Source organism: Nyctibius grandis, chromosome 3 (assembly GCF_013368605.1).
Source record: "Nyctibius grandis isolate bNycGra1 chromosome 3, bNycGra1.pri, whole genome shotgun sequence".
Classification (NCBI taxonomy): domain Eukaryota; kingdom Metazoa; phylum Chordata; class Aves; order Nyctibiiformes; family Nyctibiidae; genus Nyctibius; species Nyctibius grandis.
The window spans coordinates 72,125,419-72,140,033 of NC_090660.1; the positions used below are offsets into that span (position 1 = coordinate 72,125,419).

Here is a 14,615-nt window from a genome sequence, read left to right on the forward strand (position 1 = left end):
GCCGGAGCAGGATTACCTAGACCATATCACACAGGAACGCGTCCAGGCGGGTTTTGAATGTCTCCAGAGAAGGACACTCCACAACCTCTCTGGGCAGCCTGTTCCAGTGTTCAGTCACCCTTACAGTAAAGAAGTTTTTCCTCATATTTATGTGAAACCTCCTGTGTTCCAGCTTGCACCCATTGCCCCTTGTCCTGTCAAGGGATGTCACTGAGAAGAGCCTGGCTCCATCCTCATGACACTTGCCCTTTACATATTTATAAACATTAATGAGGTCACCCCTCAGTCTCCTCTTCTCTAAGCTAAAGAGACCCAGCTCCCTCAGCCTCTCCTCATAAGGGAGATGTTCCACCCCCTTAATCATCTTCGTGGCTCTGCGCTGGACTCTCTCTAGCAGTTCCCTGTCCTTCTTGAACTGAGGGGCCCAGAACTGGACACAATATTCCAGATGCGGCCTCACCAGGGCAGAGTAGAGGGGGAGCAGAACCTCTCTTGACCTGCTAACCACACCCCTTCTAATACACCCCAGGATGCCATTGGCCTTCTTGGCCACAAGGGCACATTGCTGGCTCATGGTCATCCTGCTGTCCACTAGGACCCCTAGGTCCCTTTCCCCTACGCTGGTCTCCGACAGGTCTGTCCCCAACTTGTACTCATACATGGGGTTGTTCTTGCCCAGATGCAGGACTCTACACTTGCCCTTGTTATATTTCATTAAATTTCTTCCCGCCCAACTCTCCAGCCTGTCCAGGTCTCTCTGAATGTCTGCGCAGCCTTCCGTTGTGTCAGCCACTCCTCCCAGTTTTGTGTCATCAGCGAACTTGCAGACAGTGCACTCTATTCCCTCATCCAAGTCATTAATGAATATATTGAATAGAACTGGTCCCAGTACCGACCCTTGAGGGACTCCGCTAGACACAGGCCTCCAACTGGACTCAGTCCCATTGACCACCACTCTCTGGCTTCTTTCCTTCAGCCAGTTCACAATCCACCTCACTATCCGATCATCCAGACCACACTTCCTCAGTTTAGCTGCGAGGATGCTGTGGGAGACCGTGTCAAACGCTTTACTGAAATCGAGATAGACCACATCCACAGCTTTACCATCATCTATCCACCGGGTTACGTCCTCATAAAAGGCTATCAAGTTGGTTAAGCATGACTTCCCCTTGGTGAAGCCATGTTGACTGCCCCTAATGATCCCCCTATCCTTGATGTGCCTAGAGACAGCACCAAGGACAAGTTGTTCCATCACCTTTCCGGGGATGGAGGTGAGGCTGACCGGTCTATAGTTACCCGGGTCCTCCTTTTTGCCCTTTTTGAAGACTGGAGTGACATTCACTTTCCTCCAGTCCTCAGGCACCTCTCCCGTTGCCCACGACTTAGCAAAGATGATGGAGATTGGCCTAGCAATGACTTCTGCCAGCTCCCTCAGCACCCGCGGGTGCATCCCATCAGGGCCCACGGATTTATGGATGTCCAGATTGCTTAATTGGTCCCTGACCCAGCCCTCATCAACCAAGACAGATTCCTCCTCTATCCTGACTTCTTCTGGGGCCTCAGGGGTCCGGGGCTCCTCAGGACAGCCTCCAGCAGTATAGACAGAGGCAAAGAAGGCATTCAGTAACTCCGCCTTCTTTTTATCCTCTGTCTCCAGGGCCCCCACCTCATTCATCAGTGGGCCTACATTGCCTCTAGTGTTGGCTTTACCTGCAATGTATTTGAAGAAGCCCTTTCTGTTGTCCTTGACCTCTCTTGCAAGGTTTAATTCCAAGGAGGCCTTAGCTTTCCTAGTTGCCTCCCTACATCCTCTGACAACAGACTTCTATTCCTCCCAAGTGGCCAGCCCCTCCTTCCATGATCTGTACACCCTCTTCTTCCACTTGAGTTTGCCCAGCAGTTCCCTGTTTAACCATGCAGGTTTTCTGGTACCCTTCCTTGACTTCCTATCTGCTGGGATGCTCTGATCTTGAGCTCGGAAGAAGCAGTCCTTGAATGCTAACCAACTATCTTGGGCCCCCTTACCTTCTAGTACCCTGTCCCATGGGATTTCCCCTAGCAATTGCTTGAAAAGGCCAAAGTTGGCCCTCCTGAAGTCCAGGGTTGTGATTTTGCTAGCTATTCTGTTCCTGCCACATGAGATCCTGAACTCTACCATCTCATGGTTACTACAACCAAGGCTGCCCTCAACCTTCACCTCTTCAACCAGATCCTCCTTGTTAGTGAGGATAAGATCCAGCAGCGCTCCTCTCCTAGTTGGCTCATCCACCATTTGCATCAGAAATTTATCATCAATGCACTGGAGGAACCTCCTGGACTGAGGATGGCTGGCTGAGTAGGTCTTCCAGCAAATATCAGGGTAGTTGAAATCCCCCACGACAACCAGGCCCTGTAATTGCGAGACTGCTCTCAGCTGCCTGTAGAAGGCCTCATCACCCTCCTCATCCTGATCCGGTGGCCTGTAATAGACACCCACAACAGTATCACCCCTGCCAGCCTGCCCCTTAATTCGCACCCACAAACTCAACTCGCTCCTGATCCGCCCCTGGACAGAACTCAATACATTCTAGCTGCTCACTCACATAAAGAGCAACTCCACCACCTCTCCTTAGTGGCCTGTCTTTCCTGAAGAGGACATAGCCATCCATGACCACATTCCAGTCATGCGAGGTGTCCCACCAAGTCTCTGTAATTGCCACTAAATCATAGACCCCTGACCGAACACGGATTTCCAACTCCTCCTGTTTATTCCCCGTGCTGCGTGCATTGGTGTACAGGCATTTCAGGGAGCGAGCTGAGCACACCGATTTCACCCCAGGGGGATGGGAGGCCTCCTGGTCTACCTCAACACTAGAGCGTTGCCCCAGTGGTGCAAGCCCAGCTACTACCCCATCCCCCTTCGAATCTAGTTTAAAGCTCTCTGAATGAGCCCTGCTAATTCCTGTCCCAGAACCCTTTTGCCCCTACGACATAAACCTTTCCCATGTATTATGGTCACGCCTGGTGTCTTATAAAACCAGCCATTATCAAAGAACCCAAAGCCCTGTCTGTAGCACCAGTCTCGTAGCCAGGCATTAATAGAGAGAATCCTACTATTCCATCCCACATCATCACCTGAAAATGGAAGGAGGGAGGAGAAAAAACTTGTGCCCCAGACTCTTTCACCAACCGTCCTAGGGCCTTGTAGTCTTTCTTCATCCCCCTCAGACTACGGGATGCAGCTTCTTCCCACCTGTCTGGAAGATCAGCAGGGGGTAGTAGTCTGTGGCCTTCACCAGGTTGGGGAGTTGCCTGGTGATATCCCTGATTTGGGCTCCAGGCAGGCTGCAGACCTCCCTGTGATGGGGGTCAGCTCTGCATATTGGGCCCTCAGATCCCTTTAGGAAGGAGATCACCTTGTCCAGCCCCCTGCTCAAAGCAGGGCTGATTTCAATCTTAGACAAAGTTGCTAGAGGACCATGTTTCGTGTAGCTACATATTTAAAAGGAGAGATTTTATAAGTCATTGTTTTTCCATTTTATTTTTAGTTCTTTTCAGGTATCCTGCAGTCATAAACACCTCAGGAATAATTTTCCCGGGTGTGTGTGTATTTTAACTTTAATTTATATACTAGAAAGAACAATTTGTTCAACTAATTTTTTGACTAACAAATTTTCTACAATTAGATCATGATTCTCTCTACTTTATGTTATTATTCAAACATGAGGTAGAAAAATCTGCCAGCAGTTTTAAGCCTGTTTTCCCCTTTGTGGGGAATTTTCATCTATCCTAACAAATTAGAAAGTCAAGCTGTGTAATTAGTCCTAGGACAATACCTTATCTTCTCCTGATGCTACTATCACTTCATCTGGCTTCCGTCATGGAATAACATTCTGTGGTTCAAAAAACCCCTCCAGTCAGAAAGAAGAGAAAGCCAAGTGACATTCATAAGGAAATCAAATTCCAACAAGGTGCCCTTGTGCCTGTCCAAATTTTGCACTTCCAACTCTCCAGCAAGAGGCCAGTCTAGCCTTCACCCCACCTGATTTCTGGCTATGGCACTGCCCGGTTGTCTGCCTACTGTGTGGAATGAGGGGACATCTCCACCTTATGGCAGCTCCAACTTCGAGCAGTGGAAAAGGAAGTAATTCCTTTCAAAGTCGGTTTCCCCTACAGTGCTGTTCACAGGCTGTTCTTAGACATCCCCATTACCTGGAGGGAGCCCCCAATTTATTTTCAGTTCTTGGCAACAATGTGTTCCTGGAAGTATCAAAGCCTGGAAGTACCAATGCGGGTCTTAGGATGGTTGTCATCAGCCTGACATCCTGTGCTGAGCAATTTAAGGAGTCTGCCTTTCTTGTTGGTGGGTGGGCATTTCATTTCTCATTTAAAGTCACGTCACTGTCTTCTTCTCCAAGATAAGTAAAAATATAACTAGGAAGTACAAATTGGGTTATTGAGTCCTAGAATTTTCTAACCACTGGTGGGCTTGACAAGTTGTAGGAGTTGTGAATGCTGCACTCTTATTTACTAGGTTTAGAAGCAAGTCATTCATGCTTATAAAGCATATATTTAGCAGGCAATGTTGGTGGGGTATTGTTAGGGGCAGGTTTTTTGGCTCTAACCATTGCTGTTGAAGTACCTTCATTAAGACTGTTCTATTATTATTTTAAAAGAACTACTGCTATCCTAATGTAAAATTTATGTAACATTTAATTGAAATGCAGGCAAGACCTACATGCAGAAAAAGAAGAGTCACAATGTGGATTGCATATTGTGCAGGGAGGTCATTGGAAGTGAAAAAGTCAGGTTCTGATCTCATGAGGTCATGATGTCTGAAAAAAATGGAGATTGTTTTAGTTCCTTGTTATTTCTCACAGTTAAGGCACTGTGCATGTACAGATCCTCAGACAGACAAATTACACAGTTATCTCAGTTCTTCTTTCTAGGAAGAGATTTTGGGTCATATTAAGTCCTGTGTAAGCCTAGTGAAGTGGATTGAAGGAAAATAATTCTCTCTTACAATTTCATATGTTGGTATCTGAGCCAGGAACTTCTAGTCTTTCTGTCTGTAAAAGTAATTCTAATGCCATAGCTGAACAATTTTCCCCTACCTTTGTTAAGCTCTCATCTGATTCAGTATCTCAGACCATCATTTTCTGAAATATAGAGCTCTAAAAATAAATAATAATGTATTTAATAATTTAAATGTATTCATTTGGTATTTTTTTCTTACTTTTAAATTGCTTTAAACCAATTAATATATTGGCAGTTCACTTTTTTTTGTGTTTGTATTGTTTATTTTTTTCCTCAAATTGCTGCTGCAGTCTGCTATCACTAAGTCATAAGAACAAACATAACACTGGTGCATATGTTAATTCATCCTGCGTTGCAAGACCAACACTAATCAAATCTGATAGACTTGGCTGCAGTGATTAATATGTTGCTATTATATAGGATGCTCAGTTCCAAATACTGTAAAGTGTGTAAATGTTTAGGGAGACAACATCACCACATGGCTGAAAGCACATTTTGCTCAATACTCCTCTTTGTTCACTTCGGACTTCTGTATATATTGCATCACACAAGATGGTTCATTATAACTTAACAGGGCACCTACTCTGTTTCTCAGTTACGTTATTTAACGACCTAAAAGTAGCTTAATGTCTGCAGTTTAAACAACATTTGTTCAGATGTTAAACAAATATTTGTACAGTATGGCAATTCTCATTATGCCACAGCAGTGCAGGGACAAATGTGTTCTTAGTGCTTAAACCATCTTTAATTAATGAGTTCTGCTCTTTTATCACAAGGCATTTGCTACTGTATGCTTTGAGCTCATACCGTACTCCTTCCTAGACCTTACTGATCTTTTGAGTTTTAACGCATTAAAGAGAAGTTTGTCATGTGGATGGAAAGGCGGGGAAAGAGATGTATATAAAACCAATCTATTTTGCCAATAACTTGATGAGTTTTGACTTCTGATCCTTATTCTTTTAATGTGAACAGCTTTTCCCCTTCACAGTATATTTCTCCCCTCTGTTGTCGTCGTCTGTGACGTTATACTTCTCTGTGTGTCACGCTGAACTTATAATTATCCTATGATGGTAGACAAAATTTAATTGTGGCTTAAGTTAACCAGACACTGATTTTTTGGCATTTTGCATAACGGATTAGAAGAATCAGAGTCTGATGGCAAAGGCAATAAACCTTACTGCAACTGTGAGGCAAGTAAAGCACGTAAAACGTGGTCACTACTGTCCTTCTTAGTATGCAGCATGTTTCCTCCTGACCACTGCATTTGAAGACCTCTAATAAACCTGTGAATTATGGCTGAAGTGTGTGTGTTACAGTGAACACAGCCTGGGTATCCAGTGAAGTGCAGACTTTTTTTTTTTTAAATGCTGGTTAGGTTTTGCTCAGAGGATGTAGTTGCTTTGCCTGCAGACAGAGTTTTTGATTTTAGGGTGCTCCTACCAATGAGTCTAGAGAACCACTGTTTGCTTCTGCCTTATCCAACACCAGAGAGATGTACTGCAGTATGGTCAAATCCATGTAGAAATTCCCATAGCTAGTCCTCTGAGTTGAAATGCAGCAACTTCTCCAACAGCATCCAGAAATATACCAAAACTTTCAGACCAGCACAAGGTCTGATCTCACCTGCTATTGCTTTGGTGAAAACAAAGCCAGAAGGTCACCGCCTAACAAGACCCAGCTGACTGGCTTACGACACAAATCAGCAAGCTGGGTTCAAAACTGACCTGAAGATCAGTTTTGCACTCCAGCGTAACTAGTGCTGCCTTATATAAATGCTAACTTGCCCCAAAGCTGCCTCAAGGTTCTGAAACAAGTATGGTGAATGGTTATATCCTGGCTGTATTCTTTTTTCTCTGATAATTCTGTAACGTGCAATTGTACTCACATATGCGAGGACAGTGACTCTTAAAAAAAAGCCCTATGCCTACTTTGCGACAACAATGAATCACTGCAGGAGTGATCAGCAAACAGAGATTTGTCCCCAGATTTTCTTTGGTAATAGCCTGACAGAAGTTATGACGAACAATGTCCAGTAAGAGATCCATTAAAGTTGTTGTTTTTTTTTTTAATTACCTTCGGTTTATCATCATTCGGTGAAAATTGGAAACTGGTGTTTCTGGGAGAAAAGAGAAATGAAAGGAAATCAATGATGCTTGACTTAAGAACAACTTAATCAGATACTGGTACTGATAAAATTCTTCTGGAAAAAAACCCTTCAGATAAAGGACACATATAAGCTTCTCTTAGAAAATTGTCTGAGGTACATTTGTCCAGAATATGTCTGATGCTGAGATCAAGTCAGATAATCAAGCTAACAGATTTGTTTGGACACTATTGGAGGTTATCCCACTTCAAAATCTGGAACGAGATACCAGATTAGGGAAAACTCAGCCTGCTTAGAATTATACAAAGCTTTTTGATCTTTAACATGAGCAGCAGATTTAAATAAGTTATTTTTTTTTTAAATTCCCTCCCACTGTAACTATGTGGGATTGAGAAACTTAATGTCAGTTAAATTATAGCAGCAGATTACTTGTCTCTTGACACTATCTTATACAACCAAATATTGTTCGTGTTGTGCTTTAGAAGGAAGAGCTAAAATATAAAATATGTTCAAAACGCAGCCTAGAATGCAGAGATTAAAGGGAAAAAGTGTAGTTCAATATTATGGGAAATGTGTAATTTGTTTGTTTGTTTTTCCAAATCTTAGTGTAAAATATGAACTTTTAGAGCTGATAAAATTTTCCTGTGAAAAACATTTTTTTCTGGACCAATGCCATGTTTTCAGAATAGAAGTGTTATGGTGAAATATGTTTCCAAAACTCTCTGGAAAAAATCTGGAAATATGTTTGCTTCAAAAATTTTAATCCGGAATATCAAAATACTTAATATTCCATTTCACTATGAATGGTAAGAAGCACTTCATTTCTTTCTTAATTGTTGTAATTTCTTGCTTTTTCAAAGTTGAAATCAAGCTGAACACGTAGTTCAGATCAGCATAACTTGGGTTAACGAGTATGATCAAATCTTAGTTAAGGTGAACCCGGGGATCTGAACAGAGCCTGGGCAGTCCTCATGCATCTGGAGACTTTGCCAAACCCTCTGCCCTGCAAGCTTGGTCTTTCCTTCACCAGCCCGGACCCTGGAGCAAGGAACTGACTCTTCTCTCTTTGTTTAAACACATTCATACTCTGAAAACCGAGGTAAATGTGATGTCTTTGACTTACTTAGTACTTCCAGTTGAACTTTTTATGAGTCATGTGAAGGATGCAGGCTATAAGATGACTTACATAGTAAGTATAAGATACAGCTAGTCTTTCCATAGAGTTTCTGAACATAATACTGCTGTTACTTGAAAATTTAAAATGAGTGAGAATCCACACCACAACAAACTGAAGAACACTCTAAAAAGACTTTTTCTAGCTCAGTCTTTCTGTAGAAATCTCTAGTGTAGGGAGAAGTCTGTCTATGCTATAAATATCCTATGATGCTGTTATGTCTCATCAGGTATTTATAAGAGGTCGTATTAACAGAAAGACAGAGAGCTCTCTGTCACTGGCTACTGAAGGCAGAACAGATCAAATCCTCAGTAACAGAAGCCAGGCAAATAAAACCTTATATAGGCATATGTATACACTGGCTTGGGCAAGGACAAGTAAAAAAACCTTAGCACCTACTGTAGAAAGCCCCTCAATGTAGACTCTAAAGCTGTTTATCTCTGGGAGACTAAGTGCAGACTCACAAGTCACTCATTTGTTTGTTCGATTGCTCCTCAGTCTTTCAGGCTGAAAATCAGCAGACAGCTGAGGCCAGTTGCTGGGGCAGTATAACTGGCTGGGGCTCTGTGCACATCTGCAGAGTAATGCTGATTTACAGCAGCTGAGAATCAGTCCCTCTTTCCCTTCCTCTGTTAGAAAGAAACCTACTTGAAAGCAGACTGTTTTTCTTTTTTTTTTATGTCCAGAATTTAAAGACTTGTAAAAAATTAAGGAAGTATTTAGATTTTGGATTTTGTGCAAAAGCCTTGTCGTGTCTTTCCCAGGACAGGGAAATTGAAGAAAATGGGATATTCTAGGCTGGGTCCTTTAGGATGGATAACCATTTCTTTAGTAGTGGCTTACCAGAGGACAGGCAATTTTCTCAGAACATAAAAGCAGGATGTTCCTGTGCCATAATCATAGTGTGTTGATATGTCCAAAAGGCATGATGTAGCTTCCCAAACTAGAGTCCCTCCTAATAACTCTAGAAGACCTGCTAATAACTCAAGCTTATGTTCATAGAGGCAAGATTAGCTACATAAACGTGGGTTTACCTACAGAGCGGGACAAATCTGGTCTGTGAAGGAAATAGAGAACTCCTCCCAGGAAGGATGATCTAACTGTTTCTGAAAAGCGACAGCTTCAAGATCTAATGACGTTCAGCATCTGGAAAACAGCTACAGATCAGAATTTAGCAGTTGCTATAAGATGCAACGGGCTGTCCCAAACGTGTGGCAAAAAAACCTTCTTGATTTCAAGTCCACTATTTGTATGAAATGTAAGTTTGCATATTTACACAAATACTGGGATGAAACCATTTCCAATATATGCACATAAAAAGCATACCATTTTTTTCCATTAAATGCTGTCTCAGAAGTTCCCAGCTCTGTTCTCTAGTTATTTCTTCCCTCAATATTAGAATGTGCTTCATATTAGAGACCTTTGTTGAACTGCTGAACATGAAGTCACTGCTAGAGATGAGCACTTAGTTTACATTGAAAGAAGGTCAGTTTGAATCGTTCCAGAAATGCTCATGGTATCTGTCTCCAGCAGCTGTTGTGATACGTAGAGTGAGTACTCTCTGAGCTGTCAGCGAGCATCTTTGAAATTTTAGGAGAGGAGAAAAGGGATTGACTCATTATATATAAAATAAAGGTAGATAAACAGACTTTGCTCTCTGCAAGAAAAGGCCTATGCTCATTGTATGCCTATCATCTCTAGGGAGTTGACTGGAACAAGGAAAAAGAAAAGCATAGAAGGCTGTAGACTCACATTTGTCACTTGAAAATTAGACTTAACTGCTTAGTAGAATAGATCAGCCCAGCCATGTTTGCCAGTTGGAGGCTTTGGGGCTTTTGGCTGTGAGTAAAGGATAAGCTGCAATGTGGACAGCCCAGGAGGCTGGGTATATATGGGAAAGTATTTTTTAATGCCAGTTATTACATTTTAGTAAAGATATCATCGAGTTGCTGATAAGAATTAGACAGGAAGCAAATACTTTTTCAACCCAGGCAAGGAAATGAGAAAGTTCAATGCAATAAGTCTGCTTAGAACAGAAAGCAGCTGGTTTTTACTGGTAGCTAGTGAAAAGACAGCTAGAGCTAACACCGGCCATGCTCGAACCTTCCCAACAACATATGCATAAGTAGCTCATGTTGTATCTTGAACCTTTCTTCCTCTCATAAAATGTGAACATGGCCAAATGTACTTGCGTTAATGTACGTTATCCCTGTCCTCAGTAATTTCATAGAACTTTAGGAGCGATGCATCTGTAAGAACTGTTTAACTTCTTTTACAATCCCCAAAGCCTTTTTTTTTTAGCATGGAAACTGAGTGAAAGCTTCCCAAAGAGAGTGTTTACTACAGATACCTTCTTGCTGTGAGAAATATATAAAGCAATTATGCAAAAAATATAAAAGGGATTGTATATACAAGACTAGACCAGAAAGATCCAGGAGTAGTGACATTTCAGTAAGAGCTATGTGCCAACAGATGTGGAATGGGTATTATTTTGTTTGAGGCGTGAAGTGGCGCTGGAGGTACCTGTGGGTAGAGAGACGGAGGAAGTCAGAGCAAGAGGAGGAGTGATAATGTAACTGTGCATTGTGATATATGGCATGGATTATCCCCTGAGCACAGGTAGATAAGGACTTTGCTTTCTTTAGGAGACAATTCGTGCTGGAGCCTCACTAAAAACTGCAGGACTGAAATTCATTTTCCATGGGAAGACAGCTGCGGCAGTGTGAGATCAGTGGTCCCCTTACACCTCCGTCTCACGGTCCCCTTTTTAGCACATGCTTTCAAGGATGTGCTGTATCAGTGGAACTGGCCATGGGTCGTTTGCTGCCATGCAAGAGCCAGCATCTTGGCTCGCATGAATGCAGAAGAGGGCTCTTGCCAGGACCCTGTGTTCACACTGTCCACTCTGCTTCTCTGGGAAAGGTAATAATTTCTGGTGCAAGTTTTTAACAAAGAGCTGCAGACAGTAACATTTTAAAATTCTGCAGAAAGGCAATGATTTTGAGAAACATTTGCCTGCTTGTTGTTTGACTTCTATATTGTGCAGAAGAACAGGACTTTTCTGCCACACACAAAAATTCTCTTTAAAGCCTCATCTATTATTATTATCTCCTTCTAAATAAAGCAACTTATAAATTCCTCAATACTTCGTATGGTCATACATATTTGTATGGTCAATATGTGTGTAGTCCATATGATCAAAAGAGGCTACAATGATTTCAGTAAGTTTGAGTTGAAGTGTCACCTGATGCAAATGGGACTTTTGACATTGCCTTGATGGAGGCTGTAATTCCACCCCTATTGCACCATGGCAGGAAGTGATTTTCCACTTCGTAAGAGTTTTCCAGGCTTGCAGAAAATGGCCCCCAACATCTGAGCACTTTTTGTCTAGTGATCTTGAAGCACTCTGATTTGTTCTCAAACATTTTTATGTCTCTTCTTAACCATGTAGAGCTTAACGCTTGAAACGAGCATTCCTGAATAGCGGGGGTTCCTTGATGCAAAAATGTCAACCTGAAACATCTCATACATCGTAATCTTCCAAGGACAGATGAAAACATCGAGTGAAAAATTCATCCTACTTCCTTCTCCCCTCCTCTCTACCCCTTGTCCCCTGCTAAGGTTTGATTTTGACAAATGGGTATCTTCTGAGGAAAAAAGCGTTTCATTGGAAATTCCTCCAGTAGCTGCATTACCCTGTAACCTTCCTATGATTCTTTCAGGATGTGTTTTGCATCCCTTTATGGTAGACACATATTAGACCATTTGAATGTGCATTCTGCTTTTCAGTCCGAACACAATTCCACTGTTTCAAACTGTTTGCAGTAGAACCAGTTTAAAGCATGGCCAAAGTGTAATAAAAATAATTTCCATTTCAGAGGAGGCTTTCTGATCAACTCCAATCTACATTCAATGAAAATGCAGCTAAGAAAAAGCATAGCTAACACAAATACAATTACAATGCAAGTATTCTTCAAATAGCAGATACATTTAGAATGTCATCAAAGTGACAGTTTTTCATAAGAAAGGCAGAAGCATGAATGTGTATGTGATGAGCAAAATACTTGATTACTCTTTAAGAATTATGGAGGATAAGAGCAGAACATTTAATAAACTGAAAATAGAACTGAAGCTTGCCTAGGCTTATAGGGTAGTATAAATCCTATTCTATTTTCCAAGAGAACGTAGAAGCAGTTTTGAATTAGAAGTGTGCTCAGTAGCACATGTGCTCACTGTCTGGAAGAGACGGTTTCTCGTGTGTTAGTGGGAACGCTCATACAAATGGAAAACTGCAGTAGTTACAAAGTGTCCTACCCTAATGTTTGTGTGACATTTCATGAAGAGTCCCACTGGCAATCCTGACTTTATTTGTCTTCATTGACAAACACAGAGAACCTGAATTTACAATTTCTTGGGAAATAACATCTCCTCAGTATAACACAGACGTCATTAACCTCCTTGTGATGTTCCTTTCCTTTATCATATCATTTGATATCTTTATCAAACTTATTGCTAAGTTTGAGGAAAACTGTGAGGGAACAGTCTTAAAGAGATAAGGATTCCTGAACCTGTACTGTAACTGAAATTAATGAATTGGTACAGATAAAGCTTTGGACTTAATTAATCAATGTGAGTGGGCTTTCTGCTAACATTGGAGACAATATTTGCTACTCAGTCTCTCTGAAAAAAAAGTTAATTTTACTACGCAAAAAAATTAGCCTTCTGTATTTTCAGACAAATTCCAAACACTTTTTATCAAAAAGAGAATGTTTGCACTTAAAACCAACCAGGCAAACCTCAGTTTCTGTTGCTGGCCACTGTCTTTGCTTAAGCTGAGTCAACGATCACTGCAGCATGAAGACTGTCTCTAGTCATTTGGCATCTTATGTAGAAGAGCCACTTGGACAACTGGACTGACAAAGGACTAAGGAAGCAGAAAACAGCCAAGCTGCAGACCCGGACAGATACTGCAGCAGAGTCTCTGCAATTAGGCTTTTCTATGAAAAGTCAACATTTTCAAGAAGAAGCCCACAGCTTTTCACACAGAAATAAATAAATAGTTTGGCCAGAAGAGCTGCCGCTTGTTGAAATTAAGAGAAACTCTGTTTCTCTGCAAGGTTCTAGCTTAAGCCTATAGTATATCATCACCCCACATATTCCTACCCAGTCCCTGCCATGGATATGTGAGTTCAAAGTGTCTTCTGGTCATCCAGTCACAATTTCTGCTGATAGCAGAACTACTGCAAATACTGGATCAGTTCAGCCATGGTCATCAAATCAGCTGGCCATTATCTAGCTTTTTCCTCTTTATTTCCTCCCTGCTCTTTCTCTACCTTTGATATTGCTTTCTCCTCTAAATATTAAAAGATAAATAAAGCTGTGCGGTAAACCAGGTGTGAAAGGTGTGCATTTTGTGGGGCTGAGCCCACATGGTTAACAGCATTAGGTATTCAAACAAATCAAATACAATTAACTATTCAAGAAATTTCCCCCTCCAATTTGTTATACATGCCTGAATGAATGTTAATGGGGTCACATAGCTCTTTGAACTGCTGCTGACAGAACAATAAAGAGTTCCTGTGGTTTTCAAGGAACAGCACAGTATAATTTTGCTTGCTTTGCAAGGGCATTTCTTAATGATATCATTATACCCTCTAAACTCTGAGTCCACTCTCAGAAACCCAGAATACTTCAAATGACAAGTTACCTTCTCCTCTCCCTGGGAGAACTGAATCTCAATTATAATTTAGAATGTGTTACTTACTCAGTGAATATTCTTTTCCTGTGCCTCTGAGAGGTGCCGGCTATGGTATTTTAATGAAGCCCTCCCATTTTACAGCCTCTCTCTTCTAAAGCTGGAACAACAACATTTAAAGGGCTAGACCTCTTATCCAGTTTGCTGAGTAGGAAAGGTGAATAAATTCCATTTGAACTGTCTTAAAAGACAATGAAAATAACTTAGATTTGTCTCTGTTCCAGAGGTAACTTATGGCCGAACAGTAGTGCCTGCAAATGAATAAATAACTTTACTAGAAAATTCCTGCCATCTGTGATAAAATCCATTCAAATGTTTGAAGTATTTTGTTTTGACTGCTTACACCATTTTGAGGTTGGTTGTTTTGCAAAGATATTCCAGGCAAATTAGCTCAGGAATGTTTGTTAAACTAACAAAATAAGCGAATGTTATTAGCTTGAGTAAATTTTTCGTCTAACTCTAAGGATTGCCCAGCTTTGTGTGTGTATATAGGAAAAAAAAGGGAAAAAGCAACCCTTTGTAGCAGTGCATTCCTTTTCTTTGAAGCTAATGCAGAAAGTACATCT

The 14,615-nt window shown here is 41.5% G+C and overlaps 1 protein-coding gene across 1 annotated transcript in view; it reads left to right on the forward strand.

The window, feature by feature from the left end:
- Nucleotides 1-14,615, forward strand: part of CLVS1 (clavesin 1) — a 113,565-nt gene that overhangs the window by 37,768 nt on the left and 61,182 nt on the right.